Source organism: Dendrobium catenatum, unplaced genomic scaffold (genome assembly GCF_001605985.2).
Source record: "Dendrobium catenatum unplaced genomic scaffold, ASM160598v2 fragScaff_scaffold_188, whole genome shotgun sequence".
Classification (NCBI taxonomy): domain Eukaryota; kingdom Viridiplantae; phylum Streptophyta; class Magnoliopsida; order Asparagales; family Orchidaceae; genus Dendrobium; species Dendrobium catenatum.
This window is the reverse complement of record NW_021318650.1, coordinates 395,480-411,580: the sequence shown is the minus strand read 5'-3', so window position 1 is coordinate 411,580 and position 16,101 is coordinate 395,480.

The following is a 16,101-nucleotide window of genomic DNA, read 5'->3' as shown; positions in this document are numbered from 1 at the left end:
TTGGTATATTCCTTTTGAAGTGCTTGTTTGATTCAATGTTTGTTTGTAGAATTCTTATGTTATCATGCTTGTAGATTTTTTGTTTTTTAATTCTTATTTTATATTTAAATAAATTAGTATTTATTATGTAATCTGGTTCCGTAATAACTCATACTTTAACTTAGTTAAATAAGTTTTTTAGGAGTTGTTATAAGTCAAAATTACAAATTATCTTCGAAATAGTATAGATATTGTAGTGTTTTAATTATAATATTTTTTTTGTAATTTTTTGGCATTGATAAGAATCTTTAAAAATTAACACATTCCGATATAAATGGGAATTTTGGAATTGTTATATGTATGTTTTACAAAATGATTACACCAAAATTCTTTAAACATGATTAGTTATTTTATGATTTTTTTTAAAATAATTTTTGGAGCTTTGAATTTGAAAATATAAGTGAATTTATATTGAAAATTGAATAAATTATATAACTATATTTATTTTATAAAATTATTTTATTCAAAATATCTTATGCCATTATCTTAAAATCATTAATATTTTTTTTTCTTCTTATTCATTCAGCTAATAGAGACATAAATGGAATTTAGAAAGAAAAGAGTTAAAAAGAAGAAAAAAACTTAGAATATGAAGATTGTGTAGTAATTTTTACTAATTGACTCTATTGAGAAATTTGCTCATATTATAAGGAATCATTATCCTTTTTTAGATTTTGAAGATTTTGTGTATTTTATATTTTATGCATTTTAATTTGATCAAAACTTGCAAAAGTTATAATATCTTGACATTTATCAAACTTCCATCACATAATTTTTGGTATATTGTTAATACATGTATTTTTTAATGTAATATTATTAAATTTCATAGGGTAAATATAAGTTATTGAATTTTATATGAAATGTACTAAATAAATAATTGGGTATTTTTATTTAAGCATATTGTTAATACATGTATTTAAAATGAAAAAGATGTGTGATTGAGTAATTGATGGTTGTTATTATTATTATAATGTTGTGATTATAATATATGTGAGGAGGACAAGTAAAAGTTAATTTCACTAATATTTGTTGGAGATTACCTGACATGTACAAGAATGGCGGGCCGACGGGATTTCATTAAATATTATGATTATGTGTTATTATGTATAGATTCATGTGATACACAAACTTGAGTTATAAGGGGTTATTACTATTCCGACGAGCAAAGAGTAATGGTTTTATTTAGTGAGCCAACAATTATTAAAAACTAATTTACTACTCGAAAAATGTCGCCTAAATCAAGACTTCTTGTTTAATATGATTATAAAAATGCATGTTATTATTCATTATTATTATATGAACTTACAATTATTTAATGATTTACTATTAATGCATTATTTTATTGCTTCTGCCATTAGTTTTACTTATATCAATATGGACATCAATACTGTTATTAATATTACTACTAATGTATTGTTATCGTACTGATTTATTATTACTATCACAAATTTTACTGATGACATTGTATTAATATTGAGCATGTGATTAAGATATTGAATTGATATTCATATAAAATAACTGGATAACATGTGTACATTATTATAATGTCTTACAACTTTGATATGATTCTAATAGTCTTTATCGATGCTTTGGTTTTACCTATTTATACGATTTTTTTACTGATAGATAGTACAAATACAATGATTGTTTAATCAATACTAGTTTTCCCATTATACTTTTTTACTTGCTACACACTTTACTGCTATTGCATATATGTTTTACTATTTATGTATTGACTAATGATCATGTAAATGCTATTGCTATGATTTAACTGCTGATATGCATATTGCTTATTTGTCGTGTTTTGAGTTCAATTGTAGGATTTGGTTACTTGCTGGGTTCTTGAATACATTATGTATGGTTAAATGATTTCATGTTAGGACAATAGAGTTTGAGTGTGAGATTGATTAGATTCTTGTTATTTTAACTATTTTTTTATACTCAGGATAGAGTAGCTCTAATAGATCATGAGTAGTGCATATGATGTTTGAGAAAATGAATACATATGTATATATTGATGTTTTGATCAATAATTTTATTTCGATTGGTATTTATATTAATAAGAGAAATTATATAGCTCTGATTATTATATATTAAAAGATAACAGAATTGTTCTTTCAAATTAGATTCTGGGGCATCATAAATTCAGCCCCGGTTGAACCATACCCCTGAACCTCTCCTTTTTACCATTTTGTTGTCCGATCCGTTTTTACGGTTTGAACTATTCTATGGTTCAATAATGTTAGTCTTGCATTATAATTAATTCAAATTTGAAATGGTTTGAACTTTAAGCTAAGGGTTCATTCACGTTGGGCTTTGGCTTTGTTTGGAAATGCTTTCTTACTACTTTCTAAATAAGCTTTTTAGTCTAAAAAATTTTAATTTTAAAAAATTACTCTAGAAAATAATAAAAAGATTATCTCAAATAAAGCCTTAAATTTTGTCTTGAAATTAGACTGTAATCATTGATCTGATGATGATGGATCTTCTTATTTGTCTTGTGAGATAAGAAGAGGATACTATTTAGTCGCATTAGCTTCTGTCAATTAAGTTGTTGAAACTCCTCATCCCAGCGTGGTTATTATTGGAGAAAATAGAAGATTAGGTTTAAAAAGTTAAAAGAAACATTTTGTGACAGCATTACACGTCGCAAATGTGGACCATAGGTCATCATCATAAAATTGATTTTATGTGACTAAAATAACCTACTCTAGCTTCCTGCGGATATATAGTCCCTACTCACAACCAATTCACCATCCACAACTCCACATCACAGAAGCTGTTGATACTTTACCACGAAGGTCAATTATTAGGCCCAACACACAGCGTTCTAATTTATGTTTTTCAAGTCTCCATCATTCTCTGACTTTGGAAACATAAAATCCTTCGCGGATTTACAGTGTTTAATTTACTCCAACGTAATATTAATCATTTGTGGAGAAACATAAAGTCCTTCCTGTGAAGTTAGACCTCGCAGCGGCAGCAACAAAGGTGGAGTAGGAAATTTCAATGTTGTTGTCCTAACTTGTCCTTCTCTTAACTTATAACCTCCTCCTACTGCTCTCTACTCATTAATCTAATTGCCATAGCTTTGCCAATAATGGAACTAGTTAATCAAAAATTATTATTATTTTTTTTTCACTTTAGAGTATTTTAAATCTCGAATTACTCACAATAAATTTAGAGTTTTCTTAATTATTTTTCAAAAAAATTTAGGATGGAGAGTTTTTTATAGTCAAATCTAATAGTTGATTTTTTTTTTTTTTAAAGGGAAGAAATTTATATAATGAATTTAAAAATACTTCTACAAGATCTCTTTGGAATAATTGCATATATAAGTTATAGAATTATTATGACAAAAAAATATAATTTGTCTTGAGTCTTAAAAAAAAATCAATCAATAAATTTTTTACAACAATCAAAGTACACTGGTATATATGATTGTGCAAACCTTTTTCTAACCAACGAAATCTATAAAAGAAAAAAAAAAATTGTAACATCAATCTGCAAGAAAAAATGATCTCAAATACAATTTGATTCATCGTGAAAATGTGCATGAGACTATAAGATGAGTGCAAGTTAAGATAAAATTTCAAGCATATATACCAAGAAAACTATTCTAAATTACTACCACTAATATCTAATTATCACACTTGAAAACAAAATTTCAAAGTGTTTTGGTGAAATGTCATACCACTCCCTAATTCATCACTTTATTTAGTCTACTAATTCTTATTAATCAAAGTGGATTGGCCTACTTGATTAAATAAAAAAAGCATCATGCTTACATCATTGTTTGTTCAACAAAGTCTCCTATATGCGGTTGTTACTAATTGAAGAGTTTATCGTTTATGTAATTTATTAGCACTAAATGTGTATTAGTACTTAATTAGGACTTAAATAAAACATACATGATGGATACTCTTTAGCGATCAGAGGGGATTTTAGTATCACCAAGCACCTACTAACTCCCTTTTTTATTTTTGTTTTTTATTTTTTATTTTATTTTTGGTGGTGAAAGGAAAGTGATATCACAACTATAAATTAATAAATAAAATTTAAATATTACTCCTGAAGTCCTATGATTTTGGACATCTCAACTTTAAGGAAGAACGGCATTTTTTATGAAGTCCAAATATTATTAAAAAAAGAAAAAAATATCAATATTTTTCTTTTTAGTGAATCTGGTATTGGAATCCATCCAAACATGCATTTGTTAATGGAAATTTTTTTAAGGGAATAAGCTTGCACGTGAAATATGAATATATATATATAGTGGCGGAGCCAGGAAATTTATCAAGGGGGGGCCTAAATTAATTTAGTAAAATTTTCCCTCAACTTTTTTCATCCGGGCTAGGGACCGGCATAGGCAGTTTTAAAAATTTTTTATTAATAATTATCCCAAAACATATAATATTAAATACAAGATAGTAAACAACTTACAATTTATAATGTCTACTATTCATATTCTGAAAGAGTTGAATGACAACTTCATTATCAATAGAATCCAAAATTTCTTTTTCAAAATGATTTCTAAAACATCGATTACAGTAGAGAACATTGTAATTAATCTTAAAATTGATTCATAGTGTGAACCCCACCGTGTATCACCAGCACGCCTAAGGGTTATTTCTTGATTTAAGCCTTTCCCACATAATAGATTTCCACTTTGTAATTCAGTTAATGTCTTCTCACGTTGTATTTCTCGAACTTGGTCGTGACGCTTACAAGAAACACCAACAAGATTCATTACACTTGAAATGTTAGTGAACAACAAAGCAATATGAACATGATTTTTAGCCACTACCACCAATGCTAATTGAAGTTGATGTGAAAAATAATGAATGTAATGTGCAGATTGATTTTCATTCAGAAAAAGAGCTTTCAAACCATTAAACTCCCCTCTCATATTACTAGCACCATCATAGCCTTGACCCCGTATTCTAGATATACTCAAACCATATGTTGATAGTAGTTGTTCAGTCGCCAATTTAAGACAATTTTCAGCAGTATTTGGTACAAGAGAAATTCCCAAAAAACGTTCCACTATGTTGACTTTCTTATTAACAAAACAAACTATGATTGCCATTTGCTCCTTAGCGGATGTGTCACGTGATTCATCAACTAAAATTGAATAGAATTTATCACCAATCTCCTCTGATATAAACTTTGTAATAGCAATAACAAATGATCTAGTAATATCTTTTTGAATATCAGGTGCAATTAAATTTAATTTCTCAGGAGCATTCTTTAAAACCACATCGTCATGTCTTTGTTATGTTCAACCAAAAATTGCAACAGTTCTAGAAAATCAATTGCAGCTTGTAAAAAAAAAATACCTCACGGACCACGGTCACGGCTTCCCGTTGGCCGCTTCCATCCGAGCAAATCACGCCGAGTCGCCGAGTAAGAGGCTAAGAGCCATCGCGTCGAGGCAATGCAAGCCGTCTCCAACTGTTGTCCGCCGCCGCCGGTCGCCTCAATGCGAGAAAATGAGCTGCAGCAGTGCAGCGTCGCAAAAACAGCTGGGCAAAACGAAAGCAGCGGCTGCGTGTGAAAGAACGAATGAAAATAGGAGATGAACCGGGCGTCAGGCGATTGAGAATATGAGATGAACCGGTTAACCTAATTTTTTTGTTTTTACTTATTTTATTAGCAGACTCGGATCCCAAAATCGAGGCAAGATCAACCCAAAAATTTCAAAAATTAAATTTGGGATCACCTGAACTTCGATTTCAGCAAACTTATAGTCAAACTGAGTGTTTCAAAAATATGAACCCAACGACACCAAATTAGACTCAATTCGAGCCCAAATGAGTCCAAATCAAGGACCCGAAGCACTTTTAGAAAGTTCAAACCATAATCCAAGTTGCCAAATGGTTTCTAAATATGATGTTCTTATTATTGAATCGAGCGGTTCGACGAGACGAATCCAACGAGCCCAAGATTGCCGAACGCCGACATCATTAAGACCTTCAAATGTCTGACGAACGGTGCATGATCAAAGGATTCAATATCGGCCGTCCATTCGACCACTCCCTATTTGCCCATGATCTCACACCTATTTACAAGCTATGCCACTCCAGGAAATCTATAAATAGACCCCTCATTTCTCATGAGAAGGGACCCAAGCTAGAAGAAGAAGAGAAGAGAAGGATAAGAGGGAATAACTCATCCTCGACCACCACTGGAGTTCTGCCCGACTTCGGAATTCCGCCGAACGCCCGAGTGACGCCAGAATTCTGCTGGACGCCCAAGTGACACTAGAATTCTGCCTAACCTCCAAACAATGTCAGAATTCTGCCCGACTTCCGAACGACGCTAGAGTTCTGCCCAACGCCAGAATTCAGCTCGATCTTCAAGTGACGCCTGAACTCTGCTTAACATTGTAATTGGATCTCAATTCGGAAGTGATCGAAGCATTATAAACTGATCGTCCTAAATTTTAAGGATGAATCAGCCTCTTGTACTTCAAACAAATACTAGTGGAATTATTCCAACTAGGCGTGGCCACGTGATTTTTTTCCTTTCCAGAATTTTCCACGTAAAAATTCTGATGTTATTTTATCTTCTGTTTGTGTGCTGAATATACATGTAATGCAAAGATGAATACTTTCTAACTCTACCACCACGTATATTCTAGTCTGCAACAGTTTGGTGCCGTCTGTGGTAAATATTATCCCACAACTTCAAGTATTATTACGATGGTCAACAGGTGCAGCAGTCATATCGTTAAAGCTTCTCGCTCCAACTCTCACCAGTCTAGAAATCAGTATATGAATCATATAAGCCCAATGTCTGCCTCCTTTTATCCTAGGGGGCAAAATGTTGCCGGAGAAGGAACTTCGGGACCTGCCCTAGAGGAGAGAATTTGAAAAATGGAAGAATCTCAGAATGAGATCCTTCAACTCTTATGAGAGACTTGGCAGCCAGCATTACCACAGCGGGAGGAAGTTCTTCTCCCTCGAGCTCCACCACTGATACTAATCAGCCTCTTGTACTTCAAATAAATATTAGTGGAATTATTCCAACTGGGCGTGGCCCCATGGTTTTTTCCCTTTCTAGGTTTTCCACGTAAAAATCCTGGTGTTATTTTATCTTCTGTTTGTGTGCTGAATATCCGTGCAATGCTAAGATGAATACTTTCTAACTCTACCACTGCGTATATTCTAGTCCACAATAATTTGGCGTTGTCTGTGGGAAACATTATCCCATAACTTCAAGTATTGCTATAATGGTCAACAAGCGCAGAAGTTGTATCGTTGGAGCTTCTCGTTCTAACTCTCACCAGTCCAGAAATCAGTCTATGAATCATAGAAACCCAATGTCTGCCTCCTTTAATCCTGGAGGGCAAAATGCTATCGGAGAAGGAACTTCGAGACCTTCCCTAGAGGAGAGAATTCGAAAAAATGGAAGAATCTCAAAATGAGATCCTTCAACTCTTATGAGAGACTCGACAGCCAGCATTACCACAGCGGGAGGAAGTTCTTCTCCCTCGAGCTCCACCACTGGCTGAAGATGTTCAACTCGAACATCTTCAAGAGGAAATTCATCTTCCTCAGTCAAGAAGACATTTACAGTCACGCCAGGATAACGAACTTGACGATACAATAAGTTCTACACATCCTTTGCCCATAGCTCGGCAACCTCGTATTCTTCTAGATCTCCCAGAAGACTCAGCCCAACCACACGCTACTAGGCTCCCTCACAATGCCCTATGTCAAGAACTAGAGATTAGTACGGGAATAATTCTCCCGAGGAGATGTGAGGCAAACTCTCCGACAATGAGACTTCCATGAGTCATCACCTCTAACTAAAGCCATTCTTCAGCACCCCATTCTGGTTGGATTCAAAGTACCCAACATCGAGTCTTACGACGAGACGTCCGACCCGTATGAGCATATCGACCACTATAAAACCATCATGCATATTCAGCGAGCATCGGACGCACTGCTCTGTTAGGTATTTCCTCCCACTCTTAAGGGACAGACTTGAACATGGTTCTATTCGCTTCCATTTAGAACGATCACCTCATTTGTCAAATTGGCTAAAGTGTTCATCGAATAGTTTGTGGCCAATCGAAGAATTGCTAAAGATTCTTCTCACCTCTCAGGGATCCGTCAAAATGAAGAGAATAGATAAAGGAGTATTTTCAACGATTTTCCACTAAGGCCTGATAGATTCAAGAAGTAGACTCTTAATTGCTCAGAGGGATCTTTCTTGGAGGCCTTCAACCTGGCCCCTTCTATTTGGCACTCATGTGCGATACTGTTCATTCATACGCCGATCTGATCCATCATGTGGAGGCCAAATTTCTATAGATGAAGCTATAAACGCTCATAGAAAACAGTTTGAGCAAACCAACGAAAAGCACAAGGGTGCACCTAGGATAGATAATTCATCCTCACAACGGAAGAAGTAAGGGAAGAACAATTTACCTCCTAAGACTCTATTTCCACTACGAGAACCTCGACAGGAGGAGTACACTCCACTCAAAACATCTCGAGCAAATGTATTAATGGTTGTTCGGGATCAAGATACAATAAAATGGATGCATCCTTTGAAGCCTAACACATGAAACCAAGATCAATATTATCACTTTTATCGTAGTCGTGGTCACACTACCGAAGCCTGTAGGAAACTCCAACTCAAGGAGGAGATTGAAAGACTTATCCGCCAAGGCTATCTTCGATAATTTATTCAGGATTCACCTACTCGAGAGGAAGCTCGTTCCGCTGGGGGTAAAATTAATAACAGAGGCTACGAGTGAATAACTGGATAATGGTTGGTGAAATTAAAACAATTGCCGGAGGCCCCTTACTATCTGATCAAGTTCTTTTGGTTGTAGAAGAAAACCCAATGCCAAAGAAGGCTCGCATAGATCACTCTATCACCTTTGACGATTCTGATTTAGAGGGAGTAAAAACCCCTCATCAAAACCTGCTTCTGATTAATATGGGGATAAGTGATCTGTGTTATAATGTCAAAAGAATTCATGTAGATAATGGAAGTTTCGTAGATGTTCTGTTTTACTCAACTTTTCTCAATATGGGTCTCACTAGAGAAAAGCTTCGACTTGCTGTAGGTTCACTGTATGGATTTGATAACTGGCATGTATGAGCAGAGGGAATAATCAGCCTCCCAGTTGTACTGCGAGAATTTCCTCGACATATTACGCACTCCATTCAGTTCATATTGTAATGTCAGAATTGGCTTACAATGCTATCCTTTGGAGGTCGCTCCACTCAATTTTTTAGATCGTCGCCTCTATCCCTCACCTTAAGATAAAGTTTCTTACCCCGGTAGGAGTCAGTGTCATATGCGGAGATCAACAAATAGCACAAACCTGCTATCTTAGGCAAGTCAAGCCAAGTCCAATGATTACCTTGAGCATCAAAGATTTTGATCTCTTGAGTGAAGATATCCCTCAGAGAGCTTCCCCTCTTGAAGACCTTACTATTGTATATATATCTGAGAAAAATCCTTCAAAGATGGTGCGTATTGGATCACTTCTCTCAGACGACGAGAAGAAAAAATTCACAGATTTTCTACGTAAAAATCAGGATGTTTTTGCATGTAGTCCGGCAGATATGCCCGGAATTAACCCTGAAGTAGTTTTACACTCCCTCAAAGTCAACATGATATGCAAGCTGATTATGTAGAAGAAATGAAACTTTGCACCAGATCATCAGCAAGCGATTAAGCAAGAAGTGGATACATTTTTGGAAGCCAGATTTATACGAGAGGTGCACTATCCTACTTGGTTAACAAATATTGTCATGGTTCAGAAGGGGAGTAGAGCTTGAAGAATGTGTATATATTATGCATATCTCAATAAAGCCTGCCCGAAAGACAGCTTTTCACTTCCTCGTATTGACCAGTTAGTCGATATCACTTCTGTACATTAGATGTTGAGCTTTATAGATGCCTACTCTGGCTATAATCAAATAAAGATGAATCCTGCTAATGAAGAAGCAACAACCTTTCAAACAGACAAAGGGTTATACTTCTATCTGGTAATACTCTTCGGGCTAAAAAATGCTGAAGCAACATATGAATGCCTCATGAATAAGGTTTTCAAAAACCTTATTGGACATACTATTGAGGTGTACGTGGATGATATATTGGTAAATATCTTGAAAAATCTCAACATATCTCTGACCTGGAATAGTGTTTCCATTTATTGAGACATTATAATATGCGACTCAACCCAGTTAAATACGCCTTTGGAGTCGCTTTTGAAAAGTTTTTGGGATTTATGGTAACCCATAAAGGGATTGAAGCTAATCCCGAGAAGATCAAGGCACTAAGAGATATGATGCCATCAAAGAATATCAAGGAGGTTCAAAGACTAAATGGGAGAATTGCATCACTATCTTGTTTCTTAGCACGCTCAGGAGACAAATATCTGCCCTTCTTCAAGGTACTTAGAGGTGCTCGTAGCTTTGGATTCCAATGGACCGATGAATGCCAAGAAGCCTTTGAAGAACTACGAAAGTATTTGACATCCCCGCCACTACTTTCTAAGTCGACACCAGGAGAAAAGTTATATTTGTATATGACTGTTTCTACCCAAGCTATTAGTTCAGTCTTGATTCGAGAATAAAATGCTATACAACATCCTATCTATTATGTCAACAAAATTTTATCTAAAACAGAGGGACGCTATCCTTTAGAAGATATGATAGCATTGGTGTTAGTTTATTCTGTCAGAAAACTATGCCATTTTCAAGCCCATTTAATTGGGGTTTACACAAATCTTCCACTGAAAAGTATTCTGCAAAAGTCAGAAGCATCGAGTAGGCTCGTTAAGTGGTCTATAGAGTTAGAAGAATTTGACATCTACTACTTTCCTAGGCTCGATATTAAATCTCAAGTACTTACAGATTTTATAGTTGAATGCACCGTCCTAATATCTGATGTTCAACCAAGTGCTTCGCTTTCTCCTCCAAGATGGACATTATATGTCGATGGAGCATATGGAAGTTCTGGCACTAGGGCTGAAATTCTATTAATCTCTTCGAAGAATGTTATCCTTGAGTATGGGCTTCGACTCAAGTTCCCAGCAACAAACAACATAGTAGAATACGAGGCCCTTATTGCTGGATTGAGACTAGCAATTGACTATGAGGTGCAGAACTTAGTAATCCACATTGATTCATAATTAGTCGCCTCTCTGGTGGAAGGGGAGTTTGATATTCACAATATGCAACTGGCCTAGTATTACAGCATTGTAAAGTTACTCTTGGCATGTTTAAAAGAGCACCAGATCATACATGTTCTCCAAGAGCAAAATGCGAGAGCAAATGCTCTTTCCAAACTTACTACATCAACAATGGGAGATGTTTATAAAAGAAAATGTATCGAGAATATTCACTTTCCAAGTATTCAAGGTCTGTGGGTTATACAATTAATCGATGAATCAAAAGAGGCATCTTGGATCGATCACATATTATCTTTTTTACAAGATGAGATACTACTTGAAGATCCCATGGCTACAACGCAACTTTGGAGTCAAACAACAAATTTCATCATTATTGGGATCGATCACATATCTCAAATGTCTCCCACCTACAGAAGCTGATTATGCACTCTAAGAAGTTTATTCAGGGGTGTGCGGATAACATCTGGGAGGAAGAGTGTTGGCTTACAAGATCATGAGACAGGGATTCTATTGGTCTACAATAAAATAGGATGCACTTGAGTTTACTCAAAAGTGCGAAAACTACCAATTGCATTCCAATCTCACACATACACCCGCTCTGGATCTTACATCACTGTAGAGTCTCTGGCCTTTCATCCAATGGGGAATCAATATAATGGGACCCTTCCCTATAGCCATTAGACAATAAAAATTCATTATCCTGCCTGTAGATTACATCACCAAATGGGTGGAGGAAGAACCTTTGGCGAAGATTACTGAAGCAAATGCCAAGAAATTCTTGTGAAAGAATATATTCTAAAGCTTTGGCATTCCTGCGAGAGTCATCACTAACAATGGGACATAGTTTACTAGGAAGATCTTTACATCTTTTTGTAAGGATTTTTATATTCAGCTCATTCACATAGCTATCACCCATCCTCAAGCAAATGGGTAAATAGAATTACAAACTGAATAATTTTGAAAGGGCTGAAGACACGCCTAGGAAAGGCTGGAAGCAATGGGCTGAATAACTCCCAAATGTCCTATGGACTTATCGGACCACTACTAGAACTCCTACAGGAGAAACCCAATATAACCCTATTTCGGTACAAAAGCAGTCATACCGGTTGATATTGGAGTCCCGAGCAAGAGATTTCAGACTTTTGACTTCAATAACAATGAGGAGAGGCTCAGGACAAATTTAGATCTCCTCCCTGAAGTAAGAGATGAAGCCTCACTCAGGACCGCTACATACCACCAAAGGATCGCTCGTCACTACAATCAATGAGTGACACCTCAACCTATCTTCATTGGGGACTTAGTTCTGTAAAGCATTGAAGCTGCTAGAAAAGCCCTCAGCGTAATAAGCTCTCCCCCCTCTAGGAGTATCCTTATTTGGTGGTGGCTATAGTCAATCCTGGAACCTTCAAACTGAAGGATGCTAGTGGAAAATGCTCCCCCAAACTTAGAATGTGGGCAACCTTCGCAAGTACAATCAGTAGAAGTTGATACTACTATTTATTTGGTGTTATGTTGTTCGTAGTGTTTGTCTTGCATTATGTCCCATCAAGTAGTTATGTTTTGTATCTTTCAAGTTTTTCGTACACCCCTTGTGTGTTGATTGTAAAAGAACATTTTTTTTGTATCCTTAAGTTTTACCAGGGAATTATTGTACTGTTTTATATAATATAGTAATGTGATGTTCACTTTGTCGTGGTACTATCTCTTTTCCTCAAACTCTTTTTTGGTGATTCAAGAAATACACAATCTACATTGTATCTCAATCACTGAATGATCAATCCTAGGGGGATTTGATCTGACCTCTTCCATACAGGTTAAAATCATCAAGCTAATGCTTTGATTAACAACCTCGGATAGGTCAGGATATCCAAAGAGGATATCTCTCGCACTCACTCAAGTCCAAAAAAGACCATAAAAAATATTTCTCATTGAAATAAAAATTGAGTCAATTCTATATGCATGTGAAAAAAGAGAGATTTCAATAATTTCTTTATATATCACTGAACATCGAGTACATCATATGGAAGCATCAACAATAAACATATATATAATCACTAGAACAAAACAAAATTATACAACACAACATCAAAGCCATCTTAAAGGATCTCAATATCATCCTCGTCCTCCTATAGGGAAAAAGTCTGCTGCAACTCACTCTCTAATTCTTCACCACTAGAGTTTGAAGAAGGATCACTAGAAGCCTGGCTAGGAGTCAACCCCTCGATCTTCGCTCCAGTATTACGCTGTACTGCTCGCACTCCCTTCATAAAATCTCTTATGAAGCCATCCTCTGTGAAACCCTTAAACTTTCAAGTTATTGTTGGGAAATGTTTTTTTTTTGTATACTTAGTACATAAGAACCGTCTGTACGAACTGAAGAAAGTTTTGAAAATATGTATGGTTAGTACGTACGAACTGTCTATACAAACTGAGTAAAGTGCAGGTTCGTATGTACGGACTGTAAGTTCGTCGAGACAAACTGAACAAAAACTATTGTTATAGAGCATCGTCCAGGGACGAACGAGAAATATCGTCTGGATGATCATAAGTATCTTTTCTCTATTTATGGACCATTTGAGATATTTTTGAAGAGAGAGAAAATTTGGAGAGAGAAAGAGAAGAAAGATAAAGGAAATGCTTGGTTTTGGAGGTTGCAGAGTGATTTTCGTCCATCAACGCAGTTGGAAGAAATGTTTGTCTCATAGTAAGGAATATGAATCCTATTTCTCATTAAAAGATTTCATATTTTTGGATTTTTTGCTCAATTTTGTGTTTTTGTTACCAAAAAATGTGCATAACTTTATATTGACGAAACTTTCACCGTGTAACTTTTTGTATGTTATAGAGAATATGATTTTGTACATTTTGAATATTTTATGGAGATTTTTCACCAAGTATTCTGAATTCTGTGGGATTTTTATCGAATAAAAAATTATCTGGATGTTAAAAAATTAGTGCTTCAGTACAATAAAAGCCTTGAAGCGTTGTATTACACGATCACTGGTAATTTTTTGAAACTGTGCATTTTACAACGACTTCTGTCTACTATACGATATTTTAAGGGTTTTCTAAATTGAATTAAATTATGTTTTACGATTGCAAGGCATTAATGATATGATGATGAATGTGAATATATGATTGAAATTACTGTTATATTACTATGATACGGCTTTATGTGTAAAGACAAGTACAGGATTATGGGATGACGGGCTTTCCTTTAAATATGATTTGGCGTTATCCTCTACTGATCATGTGATTACTGATGAGAGTTATGAGGAGATGATTATTGTGTCGACAGGGAAAGAGTGATTACTCTTTTTATTGAGCCAACGAATACAAGATACTGATACAAGACTGAAAAATATCTTAATAGCCAGTGCTTCTACTTTCTATGTATGACTATTATACTAAATTGTATGTTTAACAGTATTATTACTGCTACTATATGGATTTACTGATACTGACGCATTTACTAATACTGAACGGATTTAACATTAATGTATGGATTTATCGTACTGTACTGATTTACTATTACTACTCGATTCACTATTATAGCATTATCGTTCATGCCACTGGATTGTTACTGATACTGATACAGGAACTGATACTACTGATTCACTGTACTGATATTATGCATGTGATATATCGAGCAAGTGACATGTGATTCACTGAACACATGATATAGATTACTGGATTGCATGTAATTCACTGAGCACATGATATTGAATAACTGGAATTGCAAGTGTATGTTTTGATATAGTTTTATTGCATTTGTTTGATTTCAACAGTCACAAATGATAGTATTGATTTGATGTTTTATGCCGACTGATATTATTGTATCGATGGTCTCACTTTATACTACTGGTATTATTGACATAATAATTTATTGACTAATTTGATTGATATTACCGATATGAGGATTTCTTTACTGATATGATGACCTCTTTAATGAATTGACTGATATTATAAATACAACAACTACTATAGAGATTTGATGCACGTACTAATTCATGAGCTTCACGGACTTTTAAACTATTTACTGATTCTTCTACTATCGATTAAGGAATTTACTGTTTCTGTAGTAATATTGTTTATGCATTGATTACTGTTTCTGTACTGATTCCTATTTCTGCATTGACTCAATGATCATGTGTAAGTGACTTCTAAGATTTGACTGATTGACATGCATATTACTTCCGTACCGTTCTTTGATTTCAGTTGTAGGTATTTGGTGACCTGCTGGGCTTTTTTAAGCTCATTATATGTGGTTAATGATTTTAGGTCAGGGAAATGGAGCGGGAGATTGAGGTTGATAAGGAATCTTCAGGTTTTTGTTATAGTTATTTTTTGTACTCAGGACTGGATGGATATATGTGATTAATATGTAAATCTTGAGTATTATAAATGAACTTTTGTGAATGAATAGAATGTTTACATGATGTTTTAAATTATTGATTTTGTTAGTCTGTTTATCATTGATTGATGACTATAGATAGCTCTGGTAGTTGATGATTTAAAGAATCGACTGAATAATTTTTCTAAGTTAGATCTTGGGGTGTGACACCCTCTATGAACTCTACCTCCAAAGCCTTCACCTCTACACCATAAATATGATTGAGAGCTTCCTGAACATGATCCTCAATAATTATCTTGAAGGCATAAGATTTCTTGAACTCTTCTATAACTGTAATATATCTTGATTTCTGATCCTCCACTGCCTTCGCCTCCTTCACTTTGCTGTTATATTTCTTCTTTTATCCCCCCTGAAGGTATTTAACCTTCACAAACTTTTTGTTCCAATCATCCAAGGTCTTATTCATCTTAAGCTGGAAATCAATATGCTGTTCCAAGTGAAGCAAAAAAAATGAAATATATCATTTGAAATATATATATATATA